The following is a 16,849-nucleotide window of genomic DNA, read 5'->3' as shown; positions in this document are numbered from 1 at the left end:
CATGAAAAATACTTGAAGAACTAAGGAAAGAAGGGGCCTTAGCCAAGTGACAGCTGGGGTTGGGGAGACAAAGATCTACCAGACGGAATGAAAATAGTAACCATGCTAGTTTCCTAATGAGAAGGGCTTGTGATCTAGATTAGGCAGGAAAACCTATTGGGGGTGGGGGTGGGGAGGAAGTTTATGGAATGAAAAATGCCTGGCACATAAAAGTAATCTCTCAATATTTGTGGAATAAACACACAAATGACCCTTTAATTCAAAATATACTTGAATGACAGAAAGTCATCACAGACAGGTTTTTCCTCCTTGAAATCAAGATAAAATTTGTTTCTGGAAAAGTGATCCGTGCCTTCTTCACATAAGTCGATTTTTCCACTTTTTTTTTGCTGAAAGGATAAAAATGACAAATTAGATAAAGGTTAAATGGGTCATTCTCATGCATGTCACTTAAAAAATTTTTTTAATGTTTATTTATTTTTGAGAGAGAGACAGAGCCAGGGGAGGGGCACAAAGAGAGAAGGAGACACAGAATCCGAAGCAGGCTCCAGGCTCTGAGCTGTCAGAACAGAGCCCAATGCAGGGCTCGAACTCACAGACTGCAAGATCATGACCTGAGCCGAAGTCAGACAATTAGCCGACTGAGCCACCCAGGTGCCCCTACGTTATTTTATACTGTTCTAAAAATGCTTTTAATAAGTTTTTTAAAAAGTGGGTCTAAATGTTTTGAATCTTTTTGATAAGCATATATTTACTTCCTGTCTCTTGTTTTTTCTTTCTTCTGTATTTTCTTTTTGAAAGTGGAATATTCAAAACAAAATACATGTGCTACCATTAAAATCAGGAAAACAAAAGAATGTGGCAAAATCAGCCATCATCTCATCTCGACAGTAATAACCATCCTTTACCATTGTGATGTATTCCTTTTGAATGTATTTCTCCTAAGCTGTTGTATTAAATGCCTGAACAGCTGTAAATGGAAACTGATAGCCCTGTGGGTGGAGTGTGGGAGGTTAGAAGCCCTCATTCCTGATTTCCATCCTAACTGGGTCTGCAGTGTCTCCTACATATGCCTGATTGTGGCTCAGAACACAGGGCCCTCTACCAGGCTATGTGCAAAATCCTGTCCACGGAATTTTCTGGAAGGAAACAGGCCACGGAGGGTGTAAGGGAAATTTTATTTTGTTGTTGTTGTTGTTTTTAATTTATTTTTGAGAGTGAAAGAGACAGAGTGCAAGCAGGGGAGGGGCAGAGAGAGAGAGAGACACAGAATCCAAAGCAGGCTCCAGGCTCTGAGCTGTCAGTACAGAGCCCGACGAGAGGCTCGAACCCACAACCCTGGGATCCAGACCTGAGCCAAAATCAGGAGCTGGACGCTCAACTGACTGAGCTACCCACGCGCCCTTATTTTTTAAAGTTAATAACTAAAATGGCACATCTTTATCATCGCTCTGGAAAGCAAAACTGACGAAATTTAAAGTGGGGTTCATGAGCAAATGGATAAGAAAGAATTCTTGAGCCGTTTTTGGTGCAAAAAGTGATTTTATTATATCACAGGGACAGGACCCCGTGGGCAGAAAGAGCTGCACTGCGGTTGTGAGGAGTGACTGATTGTGTACTTTTAAGTTTGTGGAGGGAGGGGGAAGAGTGATCAAGTCTCCAAGGAATTTTGATGCAAGGCTTTCAACTGTTAAGATAAAGTTACTTTTAGTTGTTAATAAAATATAAACATTAAGGCACTAAGGCAGCCATGAGTTCCTCTAGGAAGGTCACGCTCTGCACATTTCCGGTGTCTCTCAGTGGGCTGCAAACTGTGAGGAGATTTTAATTTAATCTACAATGCCTTTGTTTCCCTCATCAAAAACGATTCAATTTTCCAACATCCATAACTTTATTATCTTCAGAATCTTAATTACTATTGTTTGTTTTTTTTAATATTAAGATTCATGTCCACCTGGGAGTGGTGAAAAAAACTATATGTCCTGTGACTCAGCATTTTTTTTTCCAGAATCACTTATGTCCAGTCACACACTGGAACAGAGGATGTCACAAAAAAACATTGGATTAGGTGCTTTGAAACCCTTTGAAAAGAATCTCTAGGCATTATAAATATTGGTGTACGCTTATTCTTTGCTTCTCCTATAACCTAGTCAGTTAAGACATTTACAAAAGAGAAGAATATGAAAGAGAATACATTCTCGATCTCAATATAATGAGATACTTATACACCCATTAAAACAAAGGCACTACTTTGGAAAGACACCATTATTTTATTGCCAAGTGAATACAAATAAATTGCAAAGCAATAACCATTCACTGAACTCATTTCTGGTAAAAAAAAAATATGTTGGTATAAGAATAGCAAAATGTTCAGAAGCATACACAATTATATTTTTAGGAGGCTTAATTTGTCAGTTCTTTTTCTTTCATGACATCTTATTTGTCAGTTATAGAAATATTCACCTTTGGGGTGCCTGGCTGGCTCAGTCGGTTGAGCATCCGACTTCGGCTCAGGTCATGATTTCATGATTCGTGAGTTCGAGCCCCACATGGGGCTCTGTGCTAACAATGGGATTCTCTCTCTTTCCCTCTCTCTGTGCCCCTCCCCCATTTGTGTTTTTTCTCTCTCAAAATAAATAAATAAACTTAAAAAAAAAAGAACCTGGATTCAAACCTGAGTTTTAAAAACATATATTTGCCTTTGTTTTAATTTAATACTCCCAATGTCTTTTTTTTTCTTTAGGTTTGTCTGGGTTTGTATTGTATTGTTTTGTTTTTAGCATTTAAAGCTTCTATCCAGAAGGAATTTCTTGTGGCATAAGGAGTAAGATAGATAACGAATTTTTGTTTTTTCCCCAAATAACTACTAGATACCCTAGAAATATCTGAAACTTTGTCAAAAATAGCATATAGAAAAAATAGTGAAAACTTTTAATCGAGGGAAAATCTCAGAACCCTTTAAATATCTTCAGTTTTAAAAGCAGTGAGACGTAGAGGAAGAAAATGCCATACAAGGAGCAATTAAACTAATCACCACCCAAACCAGAACCATGCCAGGGCATTAATTGAATAGGGGGAAGCCACAGCACCTGGAAATACATGCTATTTTGGCATCAAAACTTCCAAGTTGGTAAGGGAGAAAAAGGCTTTCATTGTCTCATCTTTAGTCTATAAGAGTTATTAAAAAAATTGGGGGGGGGCGCACCTGGGTGGCTCAGTCAGTTAAGTGGCCGACTTCGGCTCAGGTCATGATCTCACAGTTCGTGGGTTTGAGCCCCTCGTCGGGCTCTGTGCTGACAGCTCAGAGCCTGGAGCCTGCTTCGGATTCTGTGTGTCCCCCTGTCTCTCTGCCCCTCCCCCGCTCATACTGCCTCTCTCTCTCAAAAATAAATAAACATTAAACAAAATAAAAAACTTTTTTTGACATTTATTCAGTTTTAAAAGACAGAGAGACAGAGTGCTAGCAGGGGAGGGGCAGAGAGAGGGAGACACAGAATCCGAAGCGGGCTCCAGGCTCTTAGCCGTCAGCACAGGGTCCGACGTGGGGCTCGAACTCACCAACTGTGAGATCATAACCTGAGCTGAAGTTGGACACCTAACTGACTGAGCCACCCAGGTGCCCCAGTGTTTTTGTATTTTGGGGGTAAATACCCAGTAGTGTGATTGCGGGATGGTAGAGTAGTTCTGTTTTTAACTTTTTCAGGAAACTCCATACTCTTTTCCACAGTAGATGCACCAGTTTGCATGCCCAACAGTTCAGGAGGGGGTCTCTTTCTCCAGGTACTCGCTAACACCTGTTGTTTCTTGTGTGTTTGACCGTAGCCATTCTGACAGGTGTGCAGTGATAGCTCTTTGTGGTTTCAGTATTAATTTCCCTAATGGACGGTGGGGCTGAACATCTCGTGGCTTATTTGCCACTGCATATCCCGTTCAGTGAAATGTCTCTTCATACCTTTTGCCCATTTTCTAATGGGATTGTTTGTTTTTTTTATTGTTGACTTTTGGGAGTTCTTTATTCTAGCATGTTATTTGTTGTTGTTTTTTTAAGTTTTTCTTACTGATTTATTTTGAGAGAGAGCACATGAGCATAAGTGTGAGTGGGGGAAGGGCAGAAAGAGAAGGAGAGAGAATCCTAAGCAGGCTTCGAACAGTCAGCACAGAGCCCGACGTGGGTCTCGATCTCACAAACCATGAGATCATGATTTGAGCCGAAACCAAGAGTTGGTAGCTTAACTAACTGAGCCACCCAGGTGCCCCTCTAGCATGGTATTTGGTCATGTTTTTAATCCACTCTGCCAATGTGTCTTAATTGATGAATTTAGATCATTTACATTTAAGATCATTATTGATATGTTAGAGTGTAAGTCTGCCATGCTAATGGGTTTTTTGTTTGTTTTCTCTGTTTTTTTTTTAACGTTTATTTATTTTTGAGACAGAGAGAGACAGAGCATGAATGGGGGAGGGTCAGAGAGAGAAGGAGACACAGAATCTGAAACAGGCTCCAGGCTCTGAGCTGTCAGCACAGAGCCCGACGCGGGGCTCGAACTCACAGATTGTGAGATCATGACCTGAGCCGAAGTCGGACGCTCAACTGACTGAGCCACCCAGGCGCCCCTGTTTTCTCTGTTTCTTATTCCTTTCTCTTTTCTTACTTTCCTGTGGGGTCCTTGAAGATGTTTTAGGATTCCATCTTGACTTATTTATAGTGTTTTGAGTGTGGAGCTTTGTATAGATTTCTTAGTGGTTGCCTTCCTAACCAGTAGATAATGTAACTTATCTATTGGTATCAGCATTTGCTACTTTGAATGAGGTCTAGAAACCTTACTTCCTTTACCCTTCCCACTTTTTAAATGTAATTGTCTTAAATCTTTTCTCCATGTATATTTAACACCATATCAGATAAAGTAGACTTCAGAACAAAAAACAAAAACAAAAACAAAAAGAACCCAAAACGAAACAAAACAAAACAAAACAAAACTTCAGTAAAAACAAAGAGGGACATTGCATAATGATAAAAGGATCAACGTACCAGGAAGATGTAACAATCCTAAATGTGCAGGTACCAGACGAAAGAGCTTCAAAATGCGTAAACCAAACACTGATGCACACCAGTCAGAATGACTAGTATCAAAAACACAAGAAATAATGAGTATTGCCATACGCTGTCACTAGGAACGTAAATTGGTGCAGTCACTATGGAGAACAGTATGGAGGTTGTTTTTAAATATAAAAATAGAAATACCATACGGTCCAGTAGTTCCACTACTAGGTATTTACCCAAAGAAAACAAAAACACTAGTTCAAAAAGACACATGCACCCCTATGTTCGTTGCAGCGTTGTTTACAACAGGGAAGATACGGAAGTCACCCAAGTGTGGGTCCATAGATGAATGGATAAAGCAGATGTGGTATATATACATACAATAGGATATTACTCAGCCATAAAAGAGAATGAAATCTTGTCGCTCACAAGATGGACGGACCCAGAGGGTATTATGCTAAGTAAAATACATCAGGCAGAGAAAACCAAATGCCATATGATTTCATTTATATGTGGAATCTAAAAAAACTAAAACAAAATAAAACAACAACAAACAGAAACAGACTGATAAATACAAAGAAGAAATTGGTGGTGGCCAGAGGGGAGAAGGGATGGGGAGATGACTGAAATAGGTGAAGGGGATTAAGAGGTGCAAACCTCCAGTTATAAAATAAATAAGTCATGGGGATGAAAAAGGTACAGCCTAGGGAGCAGGGTCAACAATACTGTAATAATGTTACATGGTGACAGTAGCTATACTTATTGGGGTGAGCACACTGCATAATGCATAGAATTGTCAAATCACAATGTCGTACACCTGAAACTAATATAACCCTGCATGTCAACTATACGTCAGTAATGTTTTTTAAGTAGGCTTCATGCCCAGCGTGGAGCCCAAGGAGGGGCCTGAACCCACAACCCTGAGATCGAGACCCGAGCTGACATCAACACTGGGACACTCAACCAACCAAGCCACCCACGCACGCCCTTCAATAATAATAATATTAAAAAAAAATCCTAATGGAGCTGAAAGGAGAAATAAACAGATGCACTGAGTTGAAGACTTCAACACCCACTCTTATTAACTGATAAAACCACTAAACAAAAACTCAGCAAATATATGGGAGATGCGACCCATCCAACACCACTTACACTGCCCGGAAACTCGTCTCCTCCCTCAGCAGGAAACGTGTCCCCAGCAAAATTAGGGCACAGGCTTGCATCATCTCCTCATCTCTGTGTGGGATTGTAAACTCACCTGCTTGCTGGGCCCTGCTGACCCGAGACGTGAGGAGAATGTGCAATTCCGGATTAGATCCCCTCTCTCGCTGCCTGGTGTAATCTGTTCAAGTGAGTGGGGGTGAATTTTCCATTGGTACCCGGCTGCTGCGGGGCTGGTATTACCTAAAAAGTTTCCTGTTGTTAGTCCACCTGTATTGTGGCACCTTTGGCCAAGGGGAGCAGACTTTCCCCGTGGCTTTTTATTTTTTATTTTTCTTCCGCTCCTGTGGGCGGTTCTGGATGGGCCCCCATCCAGGGCTTACAGGTGGCAGTGAGGCAGCTGAGGAAATTCACTGCCCTGTTATTTCTCAAATCCTGGGGGTCCTTAAGAAGTTTGTTTTCTTTCCACCTTTCAGAACTTCCTGTTTGTTGTGCTACAGGAATCTTTAGTTGCAAGCAGGAGGGTTTGGGAGGAATGGGGCTACTCCAACTTGGTGGGAACTAGAAATCTTAATATTATTTATTTTGGTGCTTCAATTGTCCAGATTTGACCTAGTGAGACCCTCTCTGGGCTGCCTCTCGTATCATTCTGATATGTCCCCAGCATCCTCTGAGCACTCCCTTACTTTCTGGCACAAGATGTTCCAAGCTCATCTTGTACTTTCCTGGCTCAGCCCTAGAAAAAGCGATTTCTTCAAAGAGCCCTGAATCTTCTCGTGGTGAGTGGCATTTAGAAGCCACTAATAAGGGGGGCTAGCAGATACCCCCCCTTCATCCCCCTGGTGCTCCGACGCAGCTTTTCCAGACATAAGGTGTGTGAAGGCCGACAGTAAATACTCCTCTTCCAGCACCTGAGGCCCCCAACGGCTCTCCATCGCCAGTCACCCTGGCATTGGTCGCTAAGGAGCTACGGTTTGCCTCTGGGAGCGAGCTTGCATTTGGCCAGCCCCCAACAGAGCTGGAAGGTTCGAGAAAGATCTCAGGGTTGAAGCAATTAACTCCTTGGTGTGCAGGCGGGGGCGGGGGGGGGGGGTGCGTTTAGGTTACGCGATGAGCGAGGAGCCTGGTGGATCCAGCGATGGGTGGGTGCCTGTTTCGCCCGGTGTGGAGCCGGCGTTCTGCCAAGTCACTGCGGGTGTCGGGCCCCCGTAATCTGACCTGGAGCACCCAGGCGCCCCCGCCTGGAACCGGCTCCTGCCGTGGGGCCACGTCGCCCCTCCAGCATCTCCCCTTTCTCTCCCCGCCTCTCACGTCTCCTTGGGCACCTCGGCGGGCTTTTCACATCCCACTCCAGCCCCTCCCTTCTAGGTCTCCCCCAGCCCTCCCTAGGTTCCCCGTCCCTTGGGGTCTGTGCGTGCCTCTGGTTGGTGCCGCTGCACAGGCTGCGCAGGCACCTGTGAACTTGGCGACAGGGGCGGGGCTTGTCGGGGGCTTCAGGAAGCTGCGCGGAGGGAGCGTTAACCCCTATCGCCCTAGTTAATGCGCAAGACAGTATTGATGACTTATGGAGTGCCCGCCACCACGTAAGCAGCAGATAAAAGTCCTGTCCGTTAAGACCTCACGAAATCTCATACAATAACCTGTATTTTCTTTTTTTAAAAAATGTTTGTTTTTGAGAGAGAGATAGCCGGGGTGGGGGGTGGGGGGGTGCAGAGAGACAGGAGGACAGAGGATCTGAACTGGGCTCTGCGCTGGCAGCAGATACCCGGATGCAGGGCTCGAACCCCCCCCCCCCAAACCTGTGAGATCTTACGTGTAAGTCTTTAATCCATTTCGAGTTGATTTTCACGTATGGTGCTCACATACGCAAGGGACCTAATTCCATTCTTTTGCATGTGGCATTTATTTTGAAGTGAGGAGACAGGGGGCGCCTGGGTGGCTCAGTCGGTTAAGCGCCCAACTTCTGCTCAGGTCATGATCTTGTGGTTCATGGGTTCAAGCCCTGTGTTGGGCTCTGTGCTGACAGCTCAGAGCCTGGAGCCTGCTTCGGATTCTGTGTCTCTCTCTACCCCTCCCCTGTTCACACTGTCTCTCTGTGTCTCTCAAAAATGAATAAACATTAAAAAATTATTCTTTATTTTATCTTTAAATTTTTTTTTTACATTTATTTCTTTTTGAGAGACAGAGAACAAGTGGTAGAGGGGCAGAGAGAGAACGAGACACAGAATCCGAAGCAGGCTCCAGGCCCTGAGCTGTCAGCACAGAGCCCAACTCAGGGCTCGAACCCACAAACCGCGAGATCGTGACTGGAGCTGAAGTCGGACGCCCAACTGACTGAGCCACCCAGGCACCCACCCAAAAAAAATTTTTTCAAAGAAGAATGTGTGGTTGTACTAGCTTTGGGGATGGCAGACGAGGTGGGGAAACAGGATAATGAGTTAGAGGACTTTTTTTTTAAGTAATCTGTACATCCAATGTAGGGCTCAAACTCACGACCCTGAGATCAAGAGTCACACGCTCCACCCAATGAGCCAGCCAGGAACCCCAAGTTAGAGATCTTATAGCGTGACATTTGGCAAAGCTAGGAGAGCCTAAAATGCGTCAGATTAAGATCCGAGCATTTGTGACAAAGCCTGATTAGGATGCGAAGAGGTGGAATCCCTGAGAAAGTGAGGAAAGAGAAGAGGAGGATGTTAGGTTTCATGAAGAAATGTACGAAATGCCTCATGCTTTCTGACCCCTTATACTGAGAAAAAAAGAAATTTTCAACTAGGCTCCACACCCAACATGGGGCTTGAACTCATGACCCTGAGATCGAGAGTCACATGCTCTACCAACTGAGCCAACCAGGCGCCTAAGGAAAATTTTCCATAGCAATTACCTAAACACTCTGAGGAGAAAACTTGCATTCTTTCTCTGTCCCGGGAAGTTGTAAATTGTATCATGCCTTTGAAACATAAACACTCCAGGAAATAAATGAAACATTGACCAAAGAGACCAAAGGGGAAAAGGGGGAGGCTTTTAAAAAGACAGACTGCTGCACCAGTTCCCGTGCCCCAATTCTAGTCCACAGCCTCCATAAGATCACAAATATCAGTAAAAAGCTTTAGCTGTGTGAGTGGATACCTGATTCACAGTTTTGGGATAAAGGCTGAATGGGCAGAAAGTTGTGGAAGGTCTATGGAAAAGGTAGTCAAGCTAAGAGAATGGAATGGACTTACATAAGTGAAAAAGAGAAAAATAAGGGGGCTCTTGGGTGGCTCAGTAGGTTGAGCATCCGACTTTGGCTCAGGTCATGATCTCCCAGTTCTTGGGTTCGAGCCCTGCATTGGGCTCTGTGCTGACAGCTCGGAGCCTGGAGCCTGCTTCGGATTCTGCGTCTCCCTCTCTCTCTCTGCCCCTCCTGCACTCACGTTCTGTCTCTGTCTCTTTCAAAAATAAAAAAACATTAAAAACAATTTTTTAAAAACTGAAAAAAAAAGAAAAAATAAGGAGAATTTTAATATCAAAAAGTACACTCGTGCTAAATTAGAATTTGGTTTTCTCTCTGTTAAGAGGACAAAGTTTTCTTAGATATTGGCCTGCTCTTAATAAGAAATTGTAAACAACAGTTTCTCTTTCCCTCTAATGTAATCTGTCTAAAAAACAAAGATTCTGTTTTGTCTTTACTGGGTCTTTGATTGTTTAAAAAACTGAGTCGTCTCTATTCAAAGAGCTATGTTTTTTTACAACATAATTTTTGTATATGTTACATTTCATGGAAAGCATGTCAAAAAAAATGATGCTAAACTTTTTTAAAGGATATATTTATATGAAATTCCTAAAGCCTGATGTCCTGCTATAGTGTTATCAGTCATGATTTTAAAATGTATGTCACAGGGGTGCCTGGTGGCTCAGTCGGTTAAGCGTCTGACTCTCGATTTCGGCTCAGATCATGATCTCACAGTTCACGAGATCGAGCCCCTACTCGTTCTCTCTCTCTCTCTCAAAAATAAATAAACTTAAAAAAAAACTGTTAAAATAAAAATTAAATAAATAAATAAATAAATAAATAAAATGTGTGTCACAGAAATCACCAAATTCTTTTGTCAGTTGCCTTATTGTGAGCTCTTATCAGATCTTTTAAGCCTTTTGTCACCTGCAGATTCTACTCTGCCGCTTTGGCAGGAAGTGTTTTTTGCAAAAGTGCTTCATCTTCAAGGAAGTTCACGGAAAAGACTCTGACAAGTTTCTGGTAACTAAACTCAACTTGTCTTCACGTGGGAGGGATAATAATAAAAGGCGCCTTCCAAGTGCCTCCCCAAGGTTACCTGCATAGCCCCACAGTATGTCATAAGATGGTAGCCCGAGACGTCTTCTTGTCCTTCCCCACACCAGTAAAATGGGCCCATTGCGTGGATGACATAATGTTAGCCTGTGAATGTTGCCTCTGCTGCAGGAGACCCTGAAGGCATTGCTGGCGCTTCTGCCACGGAGAGGATGGGCAGTGAACCCACAGAAAATTCAAGGCCCAGACACTACTCGAGGCCCAACAGCTCTTCCTTATCTCCAAAAAGTGGTCCAAACTCCGTCAAGTAGAGTTCAAGGCCATTCGTATTCTGGCCCCTTCTAGCCCCAACTGCCTCATCTTTCAAACCCTCCTGCTCTCCCACCTCCACCCACGGCTGCTGGGCTCTTCACTACCTAGTGCTGCTTTGTGCCCCTGGGCCTTTATTCCTGCTGCCCTTTTTTTTTTTTTTAATTTTTTTAATGTTTATTTTTGAGAGAAAGACAGAGCATAAATGGGGGAGGGGCAGAGAGAGAGGGAGACAGAATCCAAAGCAGGTTCCAGGCTCTGAGCTGTCAGCACAGAGCCGGACTCGAGGCTCTAACTCATGAACCGTGAGATCATGACCTGAGCTGAAGTCGGACGCTTAACCGACTGAGCCACCCAGGCGCCCCTCCTGCCGTCCTTTCTATCTGTGTTTTCCTCTGTTTTCTTCTGTTAGTTCATTCTTATATTGCCACTACCCAGTTCCAGTATTTTCTTTCAGCAGAAAACACTCCTTTTCCATGTGCTTGATGCAAATATCTTACTATGGTATGAAAAATGATCTCATTAGGAGCCCTGCTCTCCCATGAAGACTGTCATATGAAGGGTCAGGCATGTGTTTGCTTCATCTCTATACTCTAATGGCCTTGCATAGTTCTTGCATGACACAAAGTAGGAACTCATTAAAAGTTAATTTAACAGAACAACAACAACAACAAAAATACCAGAGGCGCCTGGGTGGCTCAGTCGGTTGAGCGACCAAGTTCGGCTCAGGTCATGGTCTCACAGTCTGTGAGTTCGAGCCCCGCGTCGGGCTTTGTGCTGACAGCTCAGAGCCTGGAACCTGCTTCCGATTCTGTGTCTCCCTTTCAATCTGCCCCTCCCTCATTCATGCTCTCTCTTTGTCAAAAATGAATAAACATTAAAAAAAAATTTTTTTTAAACACCAGTAGGTACCCCAAATATAAAGTGACAAAGGACCTGAGCAAACTGTGAGAACATAGTCATCTTACGAGTGAAAAAAGAAATGGAAATGAACACAACCACAACCACAACCACACACACACAAAAGTCATTTTCAGATATCAAAGTGGCAATCATTAGAAATAATGAAGATGGGGTATCATGCAGGCTAGGGGTATAAAACAACTCGTTTAGAAAGAGATGAATATTCTCTGGCAGGTACATAAGAAACCTTAAGGGAGGGGGCACCTGGGTGGCTTCATCAGTTAAGTGTCTGACTCTTCATTTCATCTCAGGTCATGAGCTCATGCTTCCCAGCTTTGAGCCCTGCATCGGGCTTGCGCTGACAGCATACAGCCTTCTTGGGATTCTCTCTGTCTCTCTCTTTCTCTCTCTGCCGCTCCCCTGTCTGCTCTCTCTGTCTTTCTCTCAAAATAAGTAAATAAACCTAAAAGACAAGAAAAAGAAACTTGAACGGAAGTTATGCCCTTGGGCCCAGCAGTCCTTCTGTGGCCATAAAGCTAAAGGGAAAGATGGGAAACAGGAAAATCCTTCCACATGAAAGTGATTCGCTCCTACCCTTCACAGCAACATCTTGTTTCTTCCTAAGCCTGGCCCCGGGCCACCCTGACACGGGGCCTCAGGCACCGAGAAACTGAGGAGCTGTTCCTTCCCCGTGATTCCGAGAGGTGGAGGGCAGAGCCCCAGAGGCAGGTATAGGACTGAGCCCTGGGACTGACCTGGGGGCGAAGGAGTGGAGCACAGGGGTGACGACCGCAGAGCAGGTGGCCCAGAGATGGACTGTCTTGTCTGCAGGCCAGGGGGAGAGCACCCGGAATGGGAATCATACCAAATGTTCCCTCAGCCTTCTCCCTTAGACGGTGGGCTGGGGAATCTATGTGGGGTGGGTGGAGGGCCTTTCTTTTTGGGTGTGGGGGGGCTGAGTAGGGAAGAACTGAGGAGAGATGCCCAGGATGTAGCAGTCTGGGTTGCCACACCAAGCCAACTGGGCTGGTGAGAGCTAGAGAGGTAGGGAGAAGCCCCAAGTAGCAGCCTGCCCCGCGGGCTGTGGGGGCCATGGTCACTCACAAGGTGGCCAAGAACTACCTTAGAGTAGTGCGGTTTCTGTCAGAGATGGGGGGGTAGGGTCAGACCCAAGTCTCCTCTAAGCCATGCTAGGCTATGAACTCTGGGTACACCAGTGCCAGAAGCTTCCAGTTGGATGGGACTTGCTCTCCTAGTCTGGGGCAGTCTGCTAGACTATGAGGGAAGAAAGCCATTGATTTATGGGGACTCTCCCCCTCCTTGCAGAGACATCTGGTTTCCAAGAGTGGGTTCTCAGAGCGGGCATGTGCTGACTTTGGAGCCTGAATCCCCCAACTGCCCCAGACAAGACCAGACTCTTTCCATGCAATTCTCACCCATGCTCTCCTCGGAGGCCCTGGCTGCCTGCCACATGGGACACTGACTCCATTAAACTGCCAGCTCCTTGAGGATAACACTGTTCTTGTTGCTGGAGTAGGCTTCTGGAACAAGTCACGCCGGCCTACGTGCAATAGACGCTGATGCTAAGGAAATGCGTCTAGAATGTGCACCATGATTTCGCAGTGGAAGTTTCCCTAGACTGGAAGGTGCATGTGGTGATGGGGGTGGAGGGCAGATCATGGCAGGTCTCAGAATGCTGATACTTCACTGAAGAGATGCTGAGGTCACTGAGGCATCGTGGGTGAGTCCAGAAAGAGAGCCGGGCTAGAGGCCTTAAGAATCTCCTTCCGCCTCCCTCTCCCGGGGACCCCCTGAGAGATCTCGCCTCCCTTTATCTTCCCTCCTCCTTGTCTGGTGCCTCCTCTCCCTCCGTCTTTCTCCTTCCCTCCCTCCCTCCCTCTCTTTCTCCTCTCTCTCACCTCCACCTCTCTTCAGTCCTTCCACACTTTTTCTCTAGACCTCATTCTTTCTCCTCCATCGCTTCCTCCCACCCATCCATCCATTCCATCCACCCATCCACCCATCCATTTAGTCCTTTCTAAATGAAAGGAGACAGCACTCTATATGCCCCATAGGTGGCGTTGGCGTGTGAAAGACCATGGTCAAGTTGAAAGCACGACACTTGAGTTGTGGGATATCATGGCCCCTGCCTCCTGTTTCCCGACATCCCCTTTGCTCCCTGTGTTGTAAAACCTCAGGCCAGAGTGAGACTTTTTCTGGGAAGAGTAGGTGGCCTGTTGGTTGAATTAGATTCAACAGGTGGTTGAACCTCCTAATGGGCGGTTAGGAAGCTGCCAAGGTAGGGTGAGGGGTCATTGGCCTGGATGGTGGGACTCTGAGAATGTCTCACGGAGCAGGCAGAGGCCCCCACAGCAACCCCCACCCTTGGATGGAGCCCTGAAGGGCAGGAGGCAAATCACATCACTAGCTTGAAAGGAAGGCTTCTTGGGAAGGGTGTGTGGGCCTGGCTAACTGGGTCAGCTCCTGAACTACTTAACTTCCAGAAGTCCTTCCTCCTGGCCTACACCCACTGAAAGCAACCCACGGGCTTGCTTTCTGACAGAACTTGTCCCAGGGAGAAGAAGGGTGGCAACGTAGCCCTGATTTGACATCCATGGGATGCCAGACACCCCACTGGCTGCTGTTCTCTAGGCCCACCTGATTTCAAGTTCACAAGACGTTTGCAAGGGGAGTATGTATATCTGCCTCCCCACACTTCCTGCCTTCCTTCCTTCATCCCTTCTCACCTGGGTTATGATTTTTATTTCCCTTTTTTTAAGTTTATTTATTTTGAGGAGGGGAGGGGCAGAGAGAGAGAGACAATCCCAAGCAGGCTCCGCACTGTCAGCGCAGAGCCCGACCCAGGGCTCGAACCCACAAACCATGAGATCATGACCCCCAGCAGAAATCAAGTCTGACACTTAACTGACTGAGCCACCCAGGCGTCCCATGATTTTTATTTCCTACTGTTCCCTTTGCTTCCAGACTTTTGTTTTTTACCAAAAAAAAAAAAAAGTTGTTACAACATTTCTAACTTTATTCGAACACACCAGTGGTGGCAAAGAGCGCCAACAAGTGACAGGCATGGAACCTAACACCTGGATCAAAGACCATGAGGGAGTCTGTGAGTGTCTATCAGTCCCTGCCCCTTCGGTATTGCTATTCCTTTCACTCTTATGCCTGTTGTCACCTTTGAGATTGATTGAATGTGTGCAGGAAACAAAGTCACTTTCAAGGAGCTTGGGCTGCACCCCATTATCAAGAAGTACCTTAGGCTCTGAGAAAAAGCAGCAACTAGAGATGACAATTTGCTTCTGCCCCACGTGGGACTTGAGCTGACCACCCCGGGATCAAGGGTCATATGCTCTACCGACTTAGCCAGCCAGCCCCCCACCCCTTTTTGGAGGATGGGGAGGATATCTTTAAGGAGAGAACACTAACTTGATTCACTAATGGCTTGGGTCAAATACTTTTGCAGAAATCCCAACAAATGGCTCATCCTCAGATTCCTGGCATGGTGGGATATTTTTAAATTTTTTATTTACTTTTGAGAGAGAGAGAGAGAGAGAGAGAGAGAGAGAGTGCAGGGGAGGGACAGAGAGAGAGAGAGAGGGAGACACAGAATCTGAAGTGGGCTCCAGGCTCTGAGCTCTGAGTTGTCAGCACAGAGCCTGACATGGGGCTCGAACCCGTGAACCATGAGATCATGACCTGAGCCGAAGTTGGCCGCTTAACCGACTAAGCCACCCAGCGCCCCTGGCACAGTGGGATATTCAGAGGTTGTCACTGGTGGCTTTTTTCACCAGGTGTTAATGTTTGCTTTTTCCCTTCAAAGTGTTAAAACCATTGACCATGTTATCAAAATGCTACCTGACTGCCTGCAAAAAACAATCAACATAAGTCTTTACACTTATAATCTGTAAGTTGCCTTTGGACAGAACCAATAGAGTTTGAAATACTCTGAAAAAAAAAATAAATCAGATGTTGTCACTGAGTTGAAGTGAGGAGGGAAACTTGGTGCCTCTCAAGGCAGAAAGATGATCTATGTCTATCTGTCCGGATGCTGAGGTCAAAGCTCAACACCAGTCCCCAAGATGGCGCCCTCCACATCGCCAGTGGCCAACCTGCCAAACCCAAGTCCAACACACTTCCTCTACTCCTCACGCTGTCCTCTATGTTCTGGCTACTGCCCGCCTTGCCCACCTCCTCTGCTCCGGGGCAGCCTAGGTTGTGTGAAGAGGAACCTGGGGTCACTGCACACCTACTTCCTTTGCCAAGAGAGCTCAGCCTTTCTTTGTCTACTTGGCAAATCCCTGCTCACAGCGTCGTTCTGAAGTGACTTCTTGAGAGCTGCAATTTCTGGTCCCCTCCTGACCAGTTCTTCCTGGCTTCCCCTGCGCATGCTCTCTGACTCTGCTTGGCTGTAACACCATCTGCCTTCCTTCCTCCTCTAAGCAACTTCTTTGCATCTCAAGCACCTGGGAGCTCTACAAATACTTGGTGAATGTGTGGATAGAAGAATAAATGGGGAGAGGCGCCTGGGTGGTTCAGTTGGTTGAGCGTCTGACTTCAGTTCAGGTCATGATCTCTTGGTTCGTGAGTTCAAGCCCCATGTTGGGCTCTGTGCTGTCAGTATGGAGCCCGCTTCAGATCCTCTGCCCTCTTCTCTCTCTTCTCCTTTCCCACTCACACACTTGTGCTCTCTCTCTTTCTCTCTCTCTTTCTCTCAAAAATAAACATTAAAAATTAAAAAAAGAAATGGGGAAAGATGTGAAGATCCTGAGTCTTTGTAAGGCTGGGTCACATGTCTAAGCTCTGAGCTCTAAGCTGTGTGAATGGATCAGTGTCCAGGCTGGAATCCTGGGCTCTAGTGTTTGTAACTCTCCTCCTCCACCAAGCAGTCCTCCTGGTGAACCGTCTCTGCTTGGGAGGTCTATGGGGACCCTGGGGCAGCAGCTGGGTGGGTTCTGGAATCAACCTTCATGTCTGACTACTGGGAGTCATCCCCTGCCTACAAACCATGCCGAAGTGGCTTGGGTCTGGCCATCCAATCCCTGGTCTGGGACAGCAGGAGGGATAACCTGATCCAAACACAAGAGACACAGAGAGGGGGCGCCTGGCTGGCTCTGTTGTTACAGCCTGTGACTCTTGATCTCAGGGTTGTGAGT

The 16,849-nt window shown here is 45.8% G+C and overlaps 1 long non-coding RNA gene and 1 other non-coding gene across 3 annotated transcripts; both read right to left on the bottom strand.

Annotated features, from left to right (window-relative positions):
- Positions 1-249: 249 nt before the first annotated feature.
- LOC109496309 lies at positions 250-7,552 on the bottom strand. Of its 2 annotated transcripts, XR_006593061.1 has the most exons (3): positions 6,300-7,552; positions 5,030-5,121; positions 250-389 (listed from the first exon to the last, which is right to left on the bottom strand). It is a non-coding gene; the product is annotated as an uncharacterized LOC109496309 (long non-coding RNA). The 2 variants fall into 2 exon arrangements; XR_002152324.3 differs by lacking the exon at positions 5,030-5,121.
- A 1,429-nt stretch (positions 7,553-8,981) lies between these two features.
- TRNAE-CUC lies at positions 8,982-9,054 on the bottom strand. Its single transcript has one exon. It is a non-coding gene; the product is annotated as a tRNA-Glu (tRNA).
- Between the last annotated feature and the right edge of the window lie 7,795 nt (positions 9,055-16,849).

The sequence above is a fragment of the Felis catus genome, chromosome X (assembly GCF_018350175.1).
Source record: "Felis catus isolate Fca126 chromosome X, F.catus_Fca126_mat1.0, whole genome shotgun sequence".
Classification (NCBI taxonomy): Eukaryota; Metazoa; Chordata; class Mammalia; order Carnivora; family Felidae; genus Felis; species Felis catus.
This window is presented reverse-complemented; position numbering and strand designations above follow the sequence as displayed.